At 45.1% G+C, this 22500-nt stretch overlaps 1 long non-coding RNA gene across 3 annotated transcripts in view; it reads right to left on the bottom strand.

The window, feature by feature from the left end:
* LOC138854622 (uncharacterized) overlaps positions 1-22500 on the bottom strand; it is a 90569-nt gene that overhangs the window by 43463 nt on the left and 24606 nt on the right. For all 3 annotated transcript variants that reach the window (XR_011393818.1, XR_011393819.1, XR_011393820.1), the window contains exon 2: positions 16941-17196. This is a non-coding gene — a long non-coding RNA (uncharacterized lncRNA). The remainder of the gene's footprint in view (positions 1-16940; positions 17197-22500) is intronic.

Below are 22500 nucleotides of genomic sequence, written 5' to 3'. Positions count from 1 at the left end.
CAAGGTGGACAGAGACGGGATGTTCCAAAGATGAGACACAGCAACAAGGGGTCACAGATGGAAGTTGAAGACTTAGATTAATCACAGGGATGTTAGGAAGTATTTCTTCAGTCACAGAGTTGTCAGGAAGTGGAATAGCCTGGGTAGTGAAGTAGTGGAGGCAGGATCCATACATAGCTTTAAGAATAGGTATGATAAAGATCACGGAGCGGGAAGAGTGATGAGTAGCGGCCAGTTGATGAGGTTGGACCAGGAGCTGTGACTCGACCCCTGCAACCACAACTAGGTGAGTACACACACACACACACACACACACACACACACACAGGAGCCAGGAGCTGAGTCTCGACCCCTGCAACCACAATTAGGTGACTACACACACAAACATACACACACACACACAAACATACACACTGTGGCATGCAAAGAGTATGCAAGCTTCATTCAGCGCACTTACACCAACCAGCAAACTAGTACTAAGAGTCGAACGATGGGGCCCTATCGTTCGATCAGTATACAGGTTCAGCTAATGAGAAGGAGGATCTGGCAATCGTAGAGATGTTGTGGTCACCATCCACCTCTCTACCCTTGTCATTTCCACACTAGAGCTGGTTGAGCACTGTTGTCCAGGAAAATATATTTCAAAGTCATTCAGCTAAGTTTGTTCTGCTCCTTGCTCCCCTTTACACCCAGGATAACAGGCCTTGTTGTCCCTGGGTTGAAATACACACACACACACACACACACACACACACACACAAAGTTACTAGTTATGGGTGATTTCAAACACAAGGAGTTTGACTGGGAAAACCTGGAGCCCCATGGGGGTCCCGAAACATGGAGAGCCAAGATGATGGATGTGGTACTGGAAAACCTCATGCATCAACAAGTTAGAGACAATACCAGAGAGAGAGGAGAGGATGAACCAGCAAGACTGGAAATTGTATTCACCTTGAGTAGTTCTGACATCGAGGATATCATGTATGAAAGGGCCCTGGGAGCTAGTGATCATGTGGTTCTGTGCTTCGACTACATAGTTGAGCTCCAAGTGGAGAAAGCAGCAGGAATAGGGTGGGAAAAACCATACTACAAAAGGGGGAACTACTCAGGCTTGAGGAACTTCTTACAAGACATTCAGTGGGAGAGGGAACTGACAGGAAAACCAGTACAAGAAATGATGGACTAAGTGGCAACAAAATGCAAGGAGGCAGAGGAGAGGTTTGTTCCTAAGGGAAACAGAAATAATGGGAAGAACAGAACGAGTCCTTGGTTCACCCAAAGGTGTAGGGAGGCAAAAACTAGGTGTACTAGAGAATGGAAAAGGTACAAAAGACAGAGAACTCAGGAAAATAAAAAGATTAGCCGAAGAGTCAGAAACGAATATGCACAGATAAGAAGGGAGGCTCAGCGACAATACGAAAATGACATAGCATCGAAAGTCAAGACTGACCAGAAGCTGTTGTACAGTCACATCAGGAGGAAACAACAGTCAAGGGCCAGGTAATCAGACTGAGGAAGGGTGATGAGGAATTCACAAGAAACGACCGGGAGGTATGTCAGGAGCTCAACACAAGATTTAAAGAAGTATTTACAGTGGAAACCAGTAGGACTCCAGTAAATCAGAGCAGGGGGGCACACCAGCAAGTGCTGGATGAGGTACATATAACCAAGGAGGAGGTGAAGAAGCTCTTAAGTGACCTTGACACCTCAAAGGCGATGGGACCGGACAACATCTCCCCGTGGGTCCTTAGAGAAGGAGCAGAGATGTTGTGCGTGCCTCTAACCACAATCTTCAAAACATCCCTTGAAACTGGGCAACTACCTGAGAAATGGAAGACAGCTAATGTAGTGCCCATATTTAAGAAAGGAAACAGAAACAAGGCACTAAACTACAGACCTGTCTCTTTGACATGTATTGTGTGCAAAGTCATGGAGAAGATTATCAGGAGGAGAGTGGTCGAACACCTGGAAAGGAACAAGATTATAAATGAAAACCAGTATGGGTTCATGGAAGGCAAATCTTGTATCACAAACCTCCTGGAGTTTCATGACAAGGTAACAGAAGTAAGACACGAGAGGGAGGGGTGGGTAGATTGCGTTTTCCTAGACTGCAGGAAGGCCTTTGACACAGTTCCCCACAAGAGGTTAGTGCAGAAGCTGGAGGATTAGGCGCATGTAAAAGGGAGGGCACTGCAATGGATAAGGGAATACCTGACAGGGAGGCAGCAACGAGTCATGGTACGTGAAGAGGTATCACAGTGGGCGCCTGTTACGAGCGGGGTCCCACAGGGGTCAGTTCTAGGACCAGTGCTATTTTTGATATATGTGAACGACATGATGGAAGGAATAGACTCTGAAGTGTCCCTGTTCGCAGATGACGTGAAGTTGATGAGAAGAATTAAATCGGATGAGGATGAGGCAGGACTGCAAAGAGACCTGGACAGGCTGGACATGTGGTCCAGTAACTGGCTTCTCGAATTCAATCCAGCCAAATGCAAAGTCATGAAGATTGGGGAGGGGCAAAGAAGACCGCAGACGGAGTATAGGCTAGGTGGACAAAGACTACAGACCTCACCCAGGGAGAAAGACCTAGGGGTGACCATAACACCGAGCACATCACCGGAGGCACACATCAACCAAATAACCGCTGCAGCATATGGGCGCCTGGCAAACCTGAGAATAGCGTTCCGATACCTTAATAAGAAATCGTTCAAGACACTGTACACTGTGTATGTTAGGCCCATACTGGAGTATGCAGCACCAGTCTGGAACCCACACCTGGTCAAGTACGTCAAGAAGTTAGAGAAAGTACAAAGGTTTGCAACAAGACTAGTCCCAGAGCTCAAGGGAATGTCGTACGAGGAAAGGTTAAGGGAAATCGGACTGACGACACTGGAGGACAGAAGGGTCAGGGGAGACATGATAACGACATACAAGATACTGCAGGGAATAGACAAGGTGGACAGAAATAGGATGTTCCAGAGAGGGGACACAGGGACAAGGGGTCACAACTGGAAGCTGAAGACTCAGACGAGTCACAGGGACGTTAGGAAGTATTTCTTCAGTCATAGAGTTGTCAGCAAGTGGAATAGCCTAGCAAGTGAAGTAGTGGAGGCAGGAACCATACATAGTTTTAAGAAGAGGTATGACAAAGGTCAGGAAGCAGAGAGAGAGAGGACCCAGTAGCGATCAGTGAAGAGGCAGGGCCAGGAGCTGAGTCTCGACCCCTGCAACCACAATTAGGTGAGAACAATTAGGCGAGTACACACACACCCAGACTCACATGAACCAAAGGGATGTAATGAAGTATTTATTCAGTCACAGAGTTTTCAGGAACAGGAATAGCCTGGGTAGTGATGTAGTGGAGGCAGGAATCATACATAGCTTTAAGAAGAGGTATGATAAAGCTCATGGAGCAGGAAGAGTGACTGAGTAACAGCCAGTTGATGAGGTTGGGACCACGAGCTGTGACTCGACTCCCACAACCACAACTAGGTGAGTGCAACTATGTGGGTGCACACACACACACACACACATGCACAACACCCCTACTGGAACCCCCCAGAGACCCCCACCAGGGCTCACAATCCCCAAACCCCAATCTTTTCCCAGGATCACAGTTTTAGAGAGGAAGTTGAAGGTTCGGTACACGAATGTGGATTGAATAACGAATAAATACAAGGAGTGGCGTGAAAGAATCAATGAGAAGTCCCCAGACATCATAGAAGTCACAGAAACGAAACTCACTGAGACAATAACAGATGCAATCTTCCCACACGGATATCAGATCCTGAGGAAAGATAGGAGCAGAGGGGGGAGGAGGGGTTGCACTGCTCGTAAAAAAACGATGGAGATTTTAGGAAATGGAGGGCATGGACGAGATTGGAGGAAGGGATTAAATAGAAGGTACACTTCGGACTGGGAAACATACGGTAGTCATTGCAGTGATGTATAATCCACCACAGAACTGCAGGAAGCCAAGGGAGGAATATGAAGAGAGCAACATAGCAATGGTGGACACACTGGTCGAGGTGTCAAGAAGACCTCACTCGAGCAGAGCAAAGTTACTGGTTTTGGGTAATTTCTACCACAGGGAGATCGACTGGGAAAACCTGGAGCCAAAGGGGGGTCCCAAAACATGGAGAGCCAAGATGATGGATGTGGCACTGAAAACCTCATGCATCAACATGTCAGGAACACTACCAGAAAGAGAGGGGAGGATGAACTAGCATGGCTGAACCTTGTGATCACCCTGAGCAGTACATTGAGAACATCACATAAGAGAGGCCACTTGGAGCTAGTAATCACATTGTTCTGAGCTTTGAATACGTAATAGAGTTACAAGTGGAGAAGATAACAGGAGTTAAATGGGAAAAGCCAAACTATAAAAGGGGAAACTACGCAGGTATGAGGAACTTCCTGCAGGAGGTTCAGTGAGAGAGAGAATTGGCAGGCAAGTCAGTAAATGAAATGATGGAATTCGTAAACAACAACATGCAAGGAGGCAGAGGAAAAGTTTGTTCCCAATTGTAACAGAAATAATGGGAAAACCAGATCGAGCCGCTGGTTTACCCGAAGGTGTAGGGAGGCAAAAACTAAGCGCACTAGAGAATGGAAAACGTACAGAAGGCAAAGAGCCCAGGAAAATAAAGAGATTAGTCGAAGAGCCAGACACGAGTATACACAGATTAGGAGGGAGGCCCAACGACAGAACGAAAACAACATAGCATCGAAAGTCAAGTCAGATCCGAAACTGCTACATAGCCGCATTAGGAGGAAGACAACAGTCAAAGACCAGGTGATCAGGCTGAGGAAAGAAGGTGGGAAACTCACAAGAAACGATCAAGAGGTATGTGAGGAGCTCAACACTAGACTTTAGGAAGTATTCACAGAAGAGACAGGAAGAGCTCTGGAAAGACAGTACAGAGGGGAACACCAACAGGGAATGTACCAACAAGTGTTGGATGACAAACAGACAACTGAGGAGGAGGTGCAGAAGCTGCTAAGTTTCCTTGATACCTCAAAGGCGATGGGACCGGACATCTCCCCGTGGGTCCTTAGAGAAGGAGAAGAGCCACTGTGTGTTCCACTAACCACAATCTTCAACACATTCCTTGAAACTATGTAACTACCTGAGGTATGGAAGACGGCAAATATAGTCCTCATTTTAAAGGAAGGAGACAGAAACGAGGCGCTAAAATACAGACCAGTGTCACTGGCATGTATAGTATGCAAAGTCATGGAGAAGATTATCAGGAGGAGAGTGGTGGAGCACCTGGAACGGAACAAGATAATAAACGGCAAGCAGCACGGATTCATGGAATGCAAATCCTGTATCACAAACTTTCTGGAGTTTTATGACAAAGTAACAGAAGTAAGACACGAGAGAGAGGGGTGGGTTGATTGCATTTTCCTGCAGGAAGGCCTTCTACACGGTTCCTCACAAGAGATTAGTGCAGAAGCTGGAGGATTAGGCGCGTATAACAGGAAGGGCACTGCAATGGATCAGAGAATACCTGACAGGGAGCCAACAACGAGTCATGGTACATGATGAGGTATCACTGTGGGTGCCTGTGACGAGCGAGGTCCAATAGGGATAGACTCTGAAGTATCCCTGTTCTCAGATGATGTGAAATTAATGAGGAGAATTAGATCAGATGAGGATCAGGTAGGACTACAAAGAGAGCTGGACAGGCTGGACACGTGGTCCAACAACTTGTTTCTCGAATTCGACCCCGCCAAATACAAAGTCATTAAGACTGGGGAAGGGCAAAGAAGACTGCAGCAGAGTATAGGCTAGGCGAACAAAGACTGCAAACCTCACTCAAGGAGAGAGATCTAGGAGTGACCATAACATCGAGCAAGTGACCGGAGGCAGCATCAACCAGATAACTGCTGCAGCATACGGGCGCCTGGCAAACCTGAGAATAGCATTCCGATACCTTAGTAAGGAATTGTTAAGGACACAGTACACTGTGTAAGTCAGGCACATACTGGATTATGCAGCATCAGTTTGGAACCCACACCTGGTCAAGAACAAGAAATTAGAGAAACTACAAAGGCTTGACACAAGGCTAGTTCCAGAGCTCAGGGGAATATCCTACGAAGAAAGGTTGAGGGAAATCCGCCTGACGACACTGGACGACAGGAGCGTCAGGGGACACATGACAACGACATACAAAATACTTCGTGGAATAGATATGGTGGACAGAGACAGGATGTTCCAGAGATGGGGCACAGAAACGAGGGTCACAATTGGAGGCTGAAGACTCAGACGAGTCTCAGGGATGTTAGGAAGTATTTTTTCAGTCAGGAAGTGGAATAGTCTAGCAAGTGATGTAGTGGAGGCATAAATCATGCATAGCTTAAAGGCGAGATATGACAAAGCTCAGGAAACAGAGAGAGAGAGAGGATCTAGTAGCGATCAGTGAAGAGGCGGGGCCAGGAGATGAGTCTCGACCCCTGCAACCACAAATAGGCGAGTACAATTAGGTGAGTACACACACACACACACTCACATCCACACACACACACAAACGCACACACACTCTCACACACACACACGCACATACTGGAGTATGCAGCACCAGTCTGGAACCCACACCTGGTCAAGCACGTCAAGAAGTTAGAGAAAGTACAAAGGTTTGGAACAAAGCTGGTTCCAGAGCTCAGGGGAATGTCGTACGAGGAAAGGTTGAGGGAAATTAGACTGACGACACTGGAGGACAGAAGGGTCAGTGGAGACATGATAACTACATACAAGATACTGCGGGGAATAGACAAGATGGACAGAGACAGGATATTTCAGAGAGGGGACACAGAAACAAGGGGTCACAATTGGAAGCTGAAGGCTCAGACGAGTCACAGGGACGTTAGGAAGTATTTCTTCAGTCATAGAGTCGTCAGGAAGTGGAATAGCCTAGCAAGTGAAGTAGTGGAGGCAGAAACCATACATAGTTTTAAGAAGAGGTATGACAAAGCTCAAGAAGCAGAGAGGGAGAGGACCTACTAGCGATCAGTGAAGAGGCGGGGCCAGGAGCTGAGTCTCGACCCCTGCACCCACAATTAGGTGAGTACAATTAGGTGAGTACACACACACACACATCCCCAGACATCCCCAGACTTAATAGAGCTCACAGAAACAAAACTCACCAGAATAATAACAGATTCAATCTTTCCATCCGGATATCAAATCCTCAGGAAAGACAGAGGGAGGAGAGGGGTAGGAGGAGTTGCACTGCTCATTAAAAACCAGTGGAATTTTCAGAAAATGGAACGAATGGATGGCACGGGCGAAAGGAACAATCCAGTCTGAGGGACATAAGGTGACAATTGCAGTAATGTACAACCCACCACAGAACTGCAGGAGGCCAAGAGAAGAATACGATGAGAACAACATAGCAATGATCGACACACTAGCCGAGGTGGCCAGGAGAGCACACATGGGGGAAGCAAAGTTACTAGTTATGGGTGATTTCAATCACAAGGAGATTGACTGGGAAAACCTGGAGCCCCATGGGGGTCACGAAACATGGAGAGCCAAGATGATGGATGTGGTACTGGAAAACCTCATGCATCAACATGTTATAGACACTACCAGAGAGAGAGGAGAGGATGAACCAGCAAGACTGGACCTTGTATTCACCTTGAGTAGTTCGGACATTGAAGATATCATGTATAAAAAGCCCCTGGCAGCTAGTGATCATGTGGTTCTGTGTTTCGACTACATAGTTGAGCTTCAAGTGGAGAGAGTAGCAGGAATAGGATGGGAAAAACCAAACTAAAAAAGGGGGAACTACTCAGGCATGAGGAAATTCTTGCAAGACATTCATTGGGAGAGGGAACTGACAGGAAAACCTGTACGAGAAATGATGGACTATCTGGCAACAAAATGCAAGGAGGCAGAGGAGAGGTTTGTTCCGAAGGGAACCAGAAATAATGGGAAGAACAGAACCAGTCCTTGGTTCACCCAAATGTGTAGGGAGGCAAAAACTAGGTGTACTAGAGAATGGAAAAGGCAAAGTCATGGAGAAGATCATCAGGAGGAGAGTGGTGGAGCACCTGGAAAGAAACAAGTGTATAATTGACAACCAGCACAGTTTCAGGGAAGGAAAATCCTGTGTCACAAACCTACTGGAGTTTTATGACAAGGTGACAGAAGTAAGACAAGGGAGAGAGGGGTGGATCGACTGCATTTTTTTGGACTGCAAGAAGGCATTCGACACAGTTCCTCACAAGAGGTTACTGTAAAAGCTAGAGGATCAGGCACACATAACAGGAAAGGCACTACAATGGATCAGAGAATACCTGACAGGGAGGCAACAACGAGTCATGGAATGTGACGAGGTGTCAGAGTGGGCGCCTGTGACAAGCGGGGTTCCACAGGGGTTCCTAGGACCTGTGATGTTCTTGGTATATGTGAATGACATAATGGAAGAGATAGACTCAGAAGTGTCCTTGTTTGCAGATGATGTGAAGTTAATGAGAAGAATCAAATCGGATGAGGATCAGGCGGGACTACGAAGAGACCTGGACAGGCTACAAGCCTGGTCCAGCAACTGGCTCCTTGAGTTTAACCCTGCCAAATGCAAAGTCGTGAAGATTGGGGAAGGGCAAAGATGACCGCAAACACAATATAGTTTAGATGGCCAAAGACTGCAAACCATACTCAAGGAAAAAGTTCTTGGGGTGAGTATAACACCGAGTATATCTCCTGAGGCGCGCATAAATCAGATAACTGTTTCAGCATACGGGCGCCTGGCAAACCTGCGGATAGCGTTCCGATACCTCAGTAAGGATTCGTTCAAGGCTCTGTATACCATTTACGTCAGGCCCATACTGGAGTATACAGCACCAGTTTGTAATCCGCACCTAGTCAAGCACGTCAAGAAATTAGAGAAAGTGCAAAGGTTTGCAACAAGACTAGTTCCAGAGCTAAGGGAATTGTCCTACGATGAAAGGTTGAGGGAAATCGGCCTGACGACACTTGAGGACAGGAGGGTCAGGGGAGACATGATAACGACTTATAAAATACAGCGTGGAATAGACAAAGTGGACAAAGACGGGATGTTCCAGAGAAGGGACACAGACACAAGAGGTCACAATTGGGAGTTGAAGACTCAGATGAATCAAAGGGAAGTTAGGAAGTATTTCTTCAGTTATAGAGTAGTCAGGCCGTGGAATAGCCTAGAAAGTGACGTAGTGGAGGCGGGAACCATACATAGTTTTAATTCGAGGTATGATAAAGCTCATGGGGCAGGGAGAGAGAGGACCTAGTAGCAATCAGCGAAGAGGCGGGGCCAGGAGCTATGACTCGACCCTTGCAACCACAAATAGGTGAGTACACACACACACACACACACACACACACACACACACACACACACACACACACACACACACACACACACATACACATACACACACATGTACACACACACTAATTGACAAGGTGGACAAAGACAGGATGTTCCAGAGATGGGACACAGCAACAAGGGGACGCAGTTGGAAGTTGAAGAAACAGATGAATCACAGGGATGTTAGGAAGTATTTCTTCAGCCACAGAGTAGTCAGGAAGTGGAATAGTTTGGGAAGCGATGTAGTGGAGGCAGGATCCATGCATAGCTTTAAGCAGAGATATGATAAAGCTCACGGTTCAGGGAGAGTGACCTAGTAGCGACCAGTGAAGAGGCGGGGCCAGGAGCTTGGACTCGACCCCTGCAACCTCAACTAGGTGAGCGCAGACACACACACACACATACACACACAAACACACACACACACATATACACACAAACACACACACACACACACACACACACACACACACACACACACACACGTAAGGAGGAACTAGGGGCAATGATGAAGATGAGCAGGACCCAGACACAGGAGGAAGGGCAAACACACCCTGCAGAATCTCCCACCGAAAGACTCCAACCGCGACAATCCCAACGCAACTGAGCAACCCAAACCACAACCCACTCACTGCTCCCTCTTCCAGGAACACCCACATCACAAACCTCACCCCAACAGCTCTTCCTTATGGGCATTCTGACCCAACCCCCGTCATCACAAACCCCACCTACACCACAGCCCCCCATAGGCCCCCACCAAGGCTCCCGCTCCCCTATTCCCAATATTCTTGCAGGACCACAGTGATAGAAAAGAAGCTGAAAGTTTGGTACACAAACGCGGACGGAATAATGAATAAACGTGAGGAGTGGCACGAAAGAATCAGTGTGAAATCCCCACACATCATAGCAGTCAAAGAAACAAAACTCGCTGAGACAATAACAGATGCAATCTTCCCTTTGGGATATCAAATCCTGAGAAAAGATAGAAGGAGTAGAGGGGGAGGAGGAGTTGCACTGCTCGTAAAAAACCGATGGGGATTTGAGAAAATGGAAGGCATGGACGTGATTGGAAAAAGAGACTACATAGAAGGTACAATTCAGTCTGGAGAACATAAAGTAGTCATTGGAGTGATGTATAACCCACCACAGAACTGCAGGAGGCCAAGAGAGGAGTACAAAGAAAACAACAGGGCGATGGTGGACACACTGACTGAGGTGGCAAGAAAAGCTCACTCGAGCAGAGCAAACTTACTGGTAATGGGCGATTTCAACCACAGGGAGATCGACTGGGAAAACCTGGAGCCACATGGGGGTCCCAAAACATGGAGAGCAAAGATGATGGATGTGGTACTTGAAAACCTCATGCATCAACATGTCAGGGACACTACTAGAGAGAGAGGGGAGGATGATCCAGCAAGACTGGATGTTGTGTTCACCCTGAGCAGTTCAGACATTTAGAACATCACTTATGAGAGGCCCATTGGAGCTAGCGATCACGTGGTTCTGAGTTTTGATTATATAGTAGAGTTACAAGTGGAGAAGGTAACAGGAATTGAATGGGAAAAGCCAAACTACAAAAGGGGGGACTACACAGGTATGAGGAACTTCCTGCAGGAGGTTCAGTGGGACAGAGAACTGGTAGCAAAATCAGTAAACGAGATGATAGAATATGTAGCAAAAAAGTGCAAGGAGGCAGCGGAAAGGTTTGTTCCCAAGGGAAACAGAAATAATAGGAAGACCAAAGCGAGTCCTTGGTTTACCCGAAGGTGTAGGGAGGCAAAAACTAAGTGCACCAGAGAATGCAAAAGGTACAGGAGGCAAAGGACCCATGAAAATAAGGAGATTAGTAGAAGAGCCAGAAACGAGTACGCAGAGATAAGGAGGGAGGCCCAGCGACAGTATGAAAACGACATAGCATCGAAAGTCAAGTCTGACCCGAGACTGCTGAATAGCCACATTAGGATGAAGACAACAGTCAAAGACCAGGTGATAAGGCTGAGGAAAGAAGGTGGAGAACTCACAAGAAACGATCAAGAGGTATGTGAGGAGCTCAACATGAGATTTAAGGAAGTATTTACAGTGGAGACAGCAAGGCCTCTCGGGGGACAGACCAGATGGGGACACCAGCAAGGAATATACCAACAAGTGTTGGATGACATACATACAGACGAGGAGAAGGTGAAGAAACTGCTAAGGGACATCGATACCTCATAGACAATGGGACCGGATATCTCCTCGTGGGTCCTTAGAGAGGGAGCGGATACGTTGTGTGTGCCACTTACCACAATCTTCAACACGTCCCTGGAAACTGGGCAATTGCCTGAGGTATGGAAGACGGCAAATGTAGTTCCCCTTTTCCAAAAAGGAGACAGAAAAGAGGCACTAAACTATAGACCTGTGTCACTGACATGCATAGTATGCAAAGTTATGGAGAAGATTGTCAGGAGGAGACTGGTGGAGCACCTGGAACAGAACAAGAATATAAACGCCAAACAGCATGGATTCATGGAAGGAAAATCCTGTGTCACAAACCTTCTGGAGTTTTATGATAAAGTAAGAGAAGACATGAGAGAGAGGGGTGGGTTAATTGCATCTTCTTGACCTGCAAGAAAACCTTTTATACAGTTCCTCACAAGAGATTAGTGCAAAAGCTAGAGGATCAGGCTCATATAACAGGAAGGGCACTGCAATGGATCATAGAATACCTGACAGGGAGGCAACAACGAGTCATGGTACGTAATGATGTATCACAGTGGGCACCTGTGACGACCGGGGTCCCACAGGGGTCGGTCCTAGGACCAGTGCTATTTTTCGTATATGTGAACGACATGATGGAAGAGTTAGACTCAGAAGTGTCCCTGTTCGCAGACGATGTGAAGTTAATGAGGAGAATTAAATCAGATGAGGACTGGGCAGGACTTCAAAGAGACCTGGACAGACTGGACACCTGGTCCAGCAACTGGCTTCTCGAATTTAATCCCGCTAAATGCAAAGTCATTAAGATAGGGGAAGGGCACAGAAGACCGCAGACAGAGTATAGGCTAGGTGGCCAAAGACTGCAAACCTAGCTCAAGGAGAAAGATCTTAGAGCGAGTATGACACCGAGCATGTCTCCAGAAGCACACATCAACCAGGCAACTGCTGCAGCATATGGGAGCCTGGCAAACCTGAGAACAGCGTTCCGATACCTTAATAAGGAATCGTTCAAGACACTGTACACCGTGTATGTCAGGCCCATACTGGAGTATGCAGCACCTGTTTGGAACCCGCACTTGATAAACCATATCAAGAAACTAGAGAAAGTACAAAGGTTTGCGACAAGGTTAGTTCCAGAGCTAAGGGGAATGTCTTATGAAGAAAGGTTAAGGGAAATCGGCCTGACGACACTAGAGGACAGGAGGGTCAGGGGAGACATGATAACGACATATAAAATATTGCACGGAATAGACAAGATGGACAAAGATAGGATGTTCCAGGGAGGGGACACAGAAACAAGAGGTCACAATGGGAAGTTGAAGATACAGATGAGTTGGAGATATATTAGGAAGTATTTCTTCAGTCATAGAGTTGTCAGGCAGTGGAATAGCTTAGAAAGTGATGTAGTGGAGGCAGGAACCATACATAGTTTTAAGACGAGGTTTGATAAAGCTCATGGAGCGGGGAGAGAGAGGGCCCAGTAGCAACCTGTGAAGAGGCGGGGCCAGGAGCTAAGACTCGATCCCTGCAACCACAAATAGTTGAGTACAAATAGGTGAGTACACACAGAGACACAAACATCGAAACCATGCCTAACCCTTCTAGGGTAGGGTCGGTGCCTGAGCCGGAGCTTGCAGCTCAAAAGCCTGTCATTCCCATTAGCTCCCTTGGGGCGGGGATGGCAGACCAGAGAGGCCTAGCTTGTGGCTAGGCCTGGGGACAGTTGGTCCCAAAGATGAGGAGGTACTTGTGCCTCCTCCCATGGGAGACTTCGGTCTCAGACACTCCCTAAAGAGGGAGCCAAAGCCTGGCCACCACTTGGAAAAGGCCCAGACCGGGAGAATACCGGCTAATCTTTAATAATAATAACAGACACAGACACACACACACACACACACACACACACACACACACACACACACACACACACACACACACACACACACACACACATACAGAGAAGCAAGAGACTACATAAAATGAACAATTCATTGTGGAGGTGCCAAGGTGGTAATTTCAGTGATGTACGACCCGTCACAGAACAACAGTAGGCCAAGATAATAATGTTATGAGAGTAACAGAACATTTTCATATTGATCAGTGTTGTCTGAAATATCTTACTATCTTAATCTCTTGTTATATAAAATAAAGTGTTGGTATGTATTATGTGATTTGACTTTTGCATCATCTAAATATAATTTCAAACTGATTTGTACGTTAGTCCCGCCTGATTAATATATTTGTAACTTAGTCCCGCCTGATTAATATATTTGTTCGTTAGTCCCGCCTGATTAATATATTTGTAAGTTAGTCCCGCCTGATTAATATATTTGTAAGTTAGTCCCGCCTGATTAATATATTTGTAAGTTAGTCCCGCCTGATTAATATATTTGTAAGTTAGTCCCGCCTGATTAATATATTTGTAAGTTAGTCCCGCCTGATTAATATATTTGTAATTTAGTCCCGCCTGATTAATATATTTGTAAGTTAGTCCCGCCTGATTAATATATTTGTAAGTTAGTCCCGCCTGATTAATATATTTGTAAGTTAGTCTCGCCTGATTAATATATTTGTAAGGTAGTCCCGCCTGATTAATATATTTGTAACTTAGTCCCGCCTGATTAATATATTTGTAAGTTAGTCCCGCCTGATTAATATATTTGTAAGTTAGTCCCGCCTGATTAATATATTTGTAAGTTAGTCCCGCCTGATTAATATGTTTGTAAGTTAGTCTCGCCTGATTAATATATTTGTTAGTCCCGCCTGATTAATATATTTGTAAGTTAGTCCTGCCTGATTAATATATTTTAAAGTTAGTCCCGCCTGATTAATATATTTGTAAGTTAGTCCCGCCTGATTAATATATTTGTAACTTAGTCCCGCCTGATTAATATATTTGTAAGTTAGTCCCGCCTGATTAATATATTTGTAAGTTAGTCCCGCCTGATTAATATATTTGTAAGTTAGTCCCGCCTGATTAATATGTTTGTAAGTTAGTCTCGCCTGATTAATATATTTGTAAGTTAGTCCCGCCTGATTAATATATTTGTAAGTTAGTCCTGCCTGATTAATATATTTTAAAGTTAGTCCCGCCTGATTAATATATTTGTAAGTTAGTCCCGCCTGATTAATATATTTGTAACTTAGTCCCGCCTGATTAATATATTTGTAAGTTAGTCCCGCCTGATTAATATATTTGTAAGTTAGTCCCGCCTCATTAATATATTTGTAAGTTAGTCCCGCCTGATTAATATATTTGTAACTTAGTCCCGCCTGATTAATATATTTGTAAGTTAGTCCCGCCTGATTAATATGTTTGTAAGTTAATCTCGCCTGATTAATATATTTATTAGTCCCGCCTGATTAATATATTTGTAAGTTAGTCCTGCCTGATTAATATATTTTAAAGTTAGTCCCGCCTGATTAATATATTTTTAAGTTAGTCCCGCCTGATTAATAATTTGTAAGTTAGTCCCGCCTGATTAATATATTTGTAAGTTAGTCCCGCCTGATTAATATATTTGTAACTTAGTCCTGCCTGATTAATATATTTGTAAGTTAGTCCCGCCTGATTAATATATTTGTAACTTAGTCCCGCCTGATTAATATATTTGTAACTTAGTCCCGCCTGATTAATATATTTGTAAGTTAGTCCCGCCTGATTAATATATTTGTAAGTTAGTCCCGCCTGATTAATATATTTGCAACTTAGTCCCGCCTGATTAATATATTTGTAAGTTAGTCCCGCCTGATTAATATATTTGTAAGTTATTCCCGCCTGATTAATATATTTGTAAGTTAGTCCCGCCTGATTAATATATTTGTAACTCAGTCCCGCCTGATTAATATATTTGTAAGTTAGTCCCGCCTGATTAATATATTTGTAAGTTAGTCCCGCCTGATTTATATATTTGTAAGTTAGTCCCGCCTGATTAATATATTTGTAAGTTAGTCTCGCCTGATTAATATATTTGTAAGTTAGTCCCGCCTGATTAATATATTTGTAAGTTAGTCCCGCCTGATTAATATATTTGTAAGTTAGTCCCGCCTGATTAATATATTTGTAAGTTAGTCATGCATGATTAATATATTTGTAAGTTAGTCCCGCCTGATTAATATATTTGTAAGTTAGTCCCGCCTGATTAATATATTTGTAAGTTAGTCCCGCCTGATTAATATATTTGTAAGTTAGTCTCGCCTGATTAATATATTTGTAAGTTAGTCCCGCCTGATTAATATATTTGTAAGAGTCCCGCCTGATTAATATATTTGTAAGTTAGTCCCGCCTGATTAATATATTTGTAAGTTAGTCACGCCTGATTAAGATATTTGTAAGTTAGTCCCGCCTGATTAATATATTTGTAAGTTAGTCCCGCCTGATTAATATATTTGTAAGTTAGTCCCGCCTGATTAATATATTTGTAAGTTAGTCCCGCCTGATCAATATATTTGTAAGTTTGTCTCACTTGGTCAATACATTTGTAAGTTAGCCCAGACTGATCAATATATTTGTAAGTTAGTCCCGCCTGATCAATATATTTGTAAGTTAGTCCAGACTGATCAATATTTTGTAAGTTAGTCTCGCCTGATCAATATATTTGTAAGTTAGTCCAGACTGATCAATATATTTGTAAGTTAGTCTCGCCTGATCAATATATTTGTAAGTTAGTCCAGACTGATCAATATTTTGTAAGTTAGTCCCGCCTGATCAATATATTTGTAAGTTAGTCCTGCCTGATCAATATATTTGTAAGTTAGTCCAGACTGATCAATATATTTGTAAGTTAGTCCTGCCTGATCAATATATTTGTAAGTTAGTCCCGCCTGATCAATATATTTGTAAGTTAGTCCCGCCTGATCAATATATTTGTAAGTTAGTCCTGCCTGATCAATATATTTGTAAGTTAGTCCAGACTGATCAATATATTTGTAAGTTAGTCCTGCCTGATCAATATATTTGTAAGTTAGTCCCGCCTGATCAATATATTTGTAAGTTAGTCCCGCCTGATCAATATATTTTTCACATTTTTTATGTTTTTCAATGGGCTACCAAATTTATCAAAACTGATGACTCAGCATCACAAACGTAACTTTCACCTGTGTCAGGTGAAGTACTGTTGTTACTCACCTGTGTCAGGTGAAGTACTGTTGTTACTCACCTGTGTCAGGTGAAGTACTGTTGTTACTCACCTGTGTGTCAGGTGAAGTACTGTTGTTACTCACCTGTGTGTCAGGTGAAGTACTGTTGTTACTCACCTGTGTGTCAGGTGAAGTACTGTTGTTACTCACCTGTGTGTCAGGTGAAGTACTGTTGTTACTCACCTGTGTGTCAGGGGAAGTACTGTTGTTACTCACCTGTGTGTCAGGTGAAGTACTGTTGTTACTCACCTGTGTGTCAGGTGAAGGACTAGATTTTAATGCCCCGATATAAAAAACCAGCACCACCACCGTCAAGTGTCTCGCTGTTTTCTGGTCTATCTTGTGATGCAGTGGTTCCTGCATCACTTTGTGTCCCGCTGGTTCCTTGATCACCTGGTTGCTCGGTGGTTCCAGACGTAGCAGTTGCTTGAGTGTAGGCAGCTGCCAGCAACACAGTCGCCAACAGGAACAACACAGTTCTCATTGTGATGATGACCTCAACTTACTGTTGAAGATATCAAGTGTTACATTAATATCTGTTTAATGATGACACACGAGGCTGGACTCAAGCTAAGAGACAAACATTATAATGTTTACTGTAATATATGTCTGCTTCAGGAGCTCAGCTTCTATAAGGGAAAATAATTTGACCTACCCGACTCTTTTTTTTAAGCAGACTGTTTAATTATCTCCGAGCTGCATGACCTCTTTCGGATTTAGCGAATCCCTGTACAAACAATATCCATATTTATTGTCTGAAGATGTGTGTGAACATGCAGATCTTACGTTACGTTAATGTTTTTTTCACTGTTGATGATTTGAGTACACGCACACACACACACACACACAAACACACACTCACACACACACACACACACACACACACACACAAACAAACACACAAAGAGTGGTGGAATACCTAGAAAGGAATGATCTCATCAACAGCAGCCAGCATGGTTTCAGGGACGGGAAATCCTGTGTCACAAACCTACTGGAGTTCTATGACATGGTGACAGCAGTAAGACAAGAGAGAGAGGGGTGGGTGGATTGCATTTTCTTGGACTGCAAGAAGGCGTTTGACACAGTTCCACACAAGAGATTGGTGCAAAATCTGGAGGACCAAGCAGGGATAACAGGGAAGGCACTACAATGGATCAGGGAATACTTGTCAGGAAGACAGCAGCGAGTCATGGTACGTGGTGAGGTGTCAGAGTGGGCACCTGTGACCAGCGGGGTCCCGCAGGGGTCAGTCCTAGGACCAGTGCTGTTTCTGGTATTTGTGAACGACATGACGGAAGGAATAGACTCTGAGGTGTCCCTGTTTGCAGATGACGTGAAGTTGATGAGAAGAATACACTCGATCGAAGACCAGGCAGAACTACAAAGGGATCTGGACAGGCTGCAGACCTGGTCCAGCAATTGGCTCCTGGAGTTCAATCCCACCAAGTGCAAAGTCATGAAGATTGGGGAAGGGCAAAGAAGGCCGCAGACGGAGTACAGTCTAGGGGGTCAGAGACTACAAACCTCACTCAAGGAAAAAGATCTTGGGGTGAGTATAACACCAGGCACATCTCCTGAAGCGCACATCAACCAAATAACTGCTGCAGCATATGGGCGCCTAGCAAACCTCAGAACAACATTCCGACATCTTAATAAGGAATCGTTCAGGACCCTGTACACCGTATACGTTAGGCCCATATTGGAGTATGCGGCACCAGTTTGGAACCCACACCTAGCCAAGCACGTAAAGAAACTAGAGAAAGTGCAAAGGTTTGCAACAAGACTAGTCCCAGAGCTAAGAGGTATGTCCTACGAGGAGAGGTTAAGGGAAATCAACCTGACGACACTGGAGGGCAGGAGAGACAGGGGGGACATGATAACGACATGCAAAATACTGAGAGGAATTGACAAGGTGGACAAAGACAGGATGTTCCAGAAATTGGACACAGTAACAAGGGGACGCAGTTGGAAGCTGAAGACACAGATGAATCACAGGGATGTTAGGAAGTATTTCTTCAGCCACAGAGTAGTCAGTAAGTGGAATAGTTTGGGAAGCGATGTAGTGGAGGCAGGATCCATACATAGCTTTAAGAAGAGGTATGATAAAGCTCACGGCTCAGGGAGAGTGACCTAGTAGCGATCAGTGAAGAGGCGGGGCCAGGAGCTCGGACTCGACCCCCGCAACCTCAACTAGGTGAGTACAACTAGGTGAGTACACACACAAACACAAACACACACACACATACACACACACACACAGACACACACACACACACACACACACACACACACACACACACACACACACACACACACACACACACACACACACTCAAACACACACACACGCAGACACACACATACACACACACACACACACACACACACACACACACACACACACACACACACACACACACACAGACACACACATACACACACATACACACACACACACACACACACACACACACACACACACACACACACACGCAGACACACACATACACACACATACACACACACACACACACACAAACACACACTCACACTCACACACACAGAGACACACACACACACACACACACATACACATAAGGACCCCATGGGTCCTTAGAGAAGGAGCAGAGATGCTGTGTGTGCCTCTAACCACAATCTTCAACACATCCCTTGAAACTGGGCAACTACCTGAGAAATGGAAGACAGCTAATGTAGTCCCCATATTTAAGAAAGGAAACAGAAACGAGGCACTAAACTACAGACCTGTGTCTCTGACATGTATTGTGTGCAAAGTCATGGAGAAGATTACCAGGAGGAGAGTGGTCGAACACCTGGAAAGGAACAAGATTATAAATGAAAACCAGCATGGGTTCATGGAAGGCAAATCTTGTATCACAAACCTCCTGGAGTTTTATGACAAGGTAACAGAAGTAAGACACGAGAGAGAGGGTTGGGTAGATTGCGTTTTCCTAGACTGCAGGAAGGCCTTTGACACAGTTCCCCACAAGAGATTAGTGCAGAAGCTGGAGGATCAGGCACACGTAAAAGGAAGGGCACTGCAATGGATAAGGGAATACCTGACAGGGAGGCAGCAACGAGTCATGGTACGTGAAGAGGTATCACAGTGGGCGCCTGTTACGAGCGGGGTCCCACAGGGGTCAGTTCTAGGACCAGTGCTATTTTTGATATATGTGAACGACATGATGGAAGGAATAGACTCTGAAGTGTCCCTGTTCGCAGATGACGTGAAGTTGATGAGAAGAATTAAATCGGACGAGGATGAGGCAGGACTGCAAAGAGACCTGGAGAGGCTGGACATGTGGTCCAGTAACTGGCTCCTCGAATTCAATCCAGCCAAATGGAAAGTCATGAAGATTGGGGAGGGGCAAAGAAGACCGCAGACAGAATATAGGCTAGGTGGACAAAGACTACAGACCTCACTCAGGGAGAAAGACCTTGGGGTGACCATAACACCGAGTACATCACCGGAGGCACACATCAACCAAATAACCGCTGCAGCATACGGGCGCCTGGCAAACCTGAGAATGGCGTTCCGATACCTCAATAAGGAATCGTTCAAGACACTGTACACTGTGTATGTTAGGCCCATACTGGAGTATGCAGCACCAGTCTGGAACCCACACCTGGTCAAGCACGTCAAGAAGTTAGAGAAAGTACAAAGGTTTCCAACAAGGCTAGTCCCAGAGCTCAAGGGAATGTCGTACGAGGAAAGGTTAAGGGAAATTGGACTGACGACACTGGAGGACAGAAGGGTCAGGGGAGACATGATAACGACATACAAGATACTGCGGGGAATAGACAAGGTGGACAGAGATAGGATGTTCCAGAGAGGGGACACAGGGACAAGGGGTCACAACTGGAAGCTGAAGACTCAGACGAGTCACAGGGACGTTAGGAAGTATTTCTTCAGTCATAGAGTTGTCAGCAAGTGGAATAGCCTAGCAAGTGAAGTAGTGGAGGCAGGAACCATACATAGTTTTAAGAAGAGGTATGACAAAGCTCAGGAAGCAGAGAGAGAGAGAGGATCCAGTAGCGATCAGTGAAGAGGCGGGGCTAGGAGCTGAGTCTCGACCCCTGCAACCACAATTAGGTGAGTACAATTAGGTGAGTACATACATGGGTCCGTGGGGTGCAGACATGGGTAACAAGGCTCCGAGATCCTTAGCGTTTTAAGGCGTGCAATAACAGCTAGCAGTAATCAGTGGTAGTGGAACGTCAGTGAACAATACTGCGAGTGATAATTAAAGTTATTAGTTAAAGAAAGTGAGAGGAAAGCTGAAAACATAATATTTCAAAGCGCAAACCGTTGGGGGTCTTAGGCGCTGTTGCCACATTGGGAGTGGTAGGCCTGAAGAAGTGATGTCACGACAAGTTGTGCACCATTATACATATAAAGTGAAGTGTATATAATGTGAAGTGTATACTATCATCAGTGAAGAGTGAAATCGCGTGAGGAAGCGGAATGTATGAGAATATATGGTTATTATCATCACGGGTGAAGGATCTCCAAAATAGGGATTTAAGGCCTACGACGACGACTTCGTCATCAGCAGCTGGCAACTGTCACCGCACCATTGAGTGCAAGTTTATTCGCCTATTTGTGGTTTGCATGTTGACGGCCCTGGCTGGCCTTGCATACTGTTTGATACTGGTCACTCACTCCTGCAAGCTATTACCAGAATTAGAATAGAAATAGCATAGACATAGAGAATATAGTGTTGACGAGTGTGAGAAGGTAGGTGGGACAAGCTTTTAAGGGCAACACTGTAAGACGGTGCTAGGGTCAGGTCCCAGGAGAGTTGTGTCAGGTCACAAGAAGTTGCGGCCAGTCATTACACCACACTCTCACACACACACACACTCACACACACACACATGCACACACGCACACAGGCAGTGTTACTACCGGTAGTTATTAGCAGTAAGAATACTTAGGAAGCTAGGAAGTCCTCTCTCAATGTGAACAAGGAAAATGATAATAACCAGCAACAATTAATACGTAAATCCAGAAAGGGCAATAAGTGAAGAGAGTAGCATAATTCGGAAAGATAAATGAGACTAAATTTGTGAATACACGAAGGATCTTTCAACCACTCCACCTACGCCCCCCTAACCCTCCCTCCCCCACACACAAGCACACACACACAAGGGTTGACACTCACACACACACACACACACACACACACACACACACACACGTTAGGAAGTATTTCTTCAGTCATAGAGTTGTAAGCAAGTGGAATAGCCTAGCAAGTGAAGTAGTGGAGGCAGGAACCATACATAGTTTTAAGAAGAGGTATGACAAAGCTCAGGAAGCAGAGAGAGAGAGGATCCAGTAGCGATCAGTGAAGAGGCGGGGCCAGGAGCTGAGTCTCGACCCCTGCAACCACAATTAGGTGAGTACAATTAGGTGAGTACACACACACACCCACGGCAACTGAACAACCCAAACCAACCATCACACACCGATCCCTCTGTTTCCACCCCCCCGCACCACAGTTACAGTATTAGAACAGAAGTTGAAGGTTTGGTACACAAATGCAGATGGATTAACGAATAAACATGAGGAATGGCAAGAAAGAATCAATGAGAAGTCCCCAGACATCATAGCAGTTACAGAAACAAAACTCATGGAGACAATAACAGATGCAATCTTCCCACCAGGATACCAGATCATGAGGAAAGATAGAAGGGGCAGGGGGGGAGGCAGGGTTGCTCTGCTCGTAAAAAACAGATGGAAATTCGAGAAAATGGAAGGAATAGATGAGACAGGAGAAAGAGACTACAT

Source organism: Cherax quadricarinatus, chromosome 64, assembly GCF_038502225.1.
Source record: "Cherax quadricarinatus isolate ZL_2023a chromosome 64, ASM3850222v1, whole genome shotgun sequence".
Taxonomy (NCBI): domain Eukaryota; kingdom Metazoa; phylum Arthropoda; class Malacostraca; order Decapoda; family Parastacidae; genus Cherax; species Cherax quadricarinatus.
The sequence above is the reverse complement of the archived record's forward strand: the minus strand, read 5'-3'. Positions and strand labels throughout refer to the sequence as shown.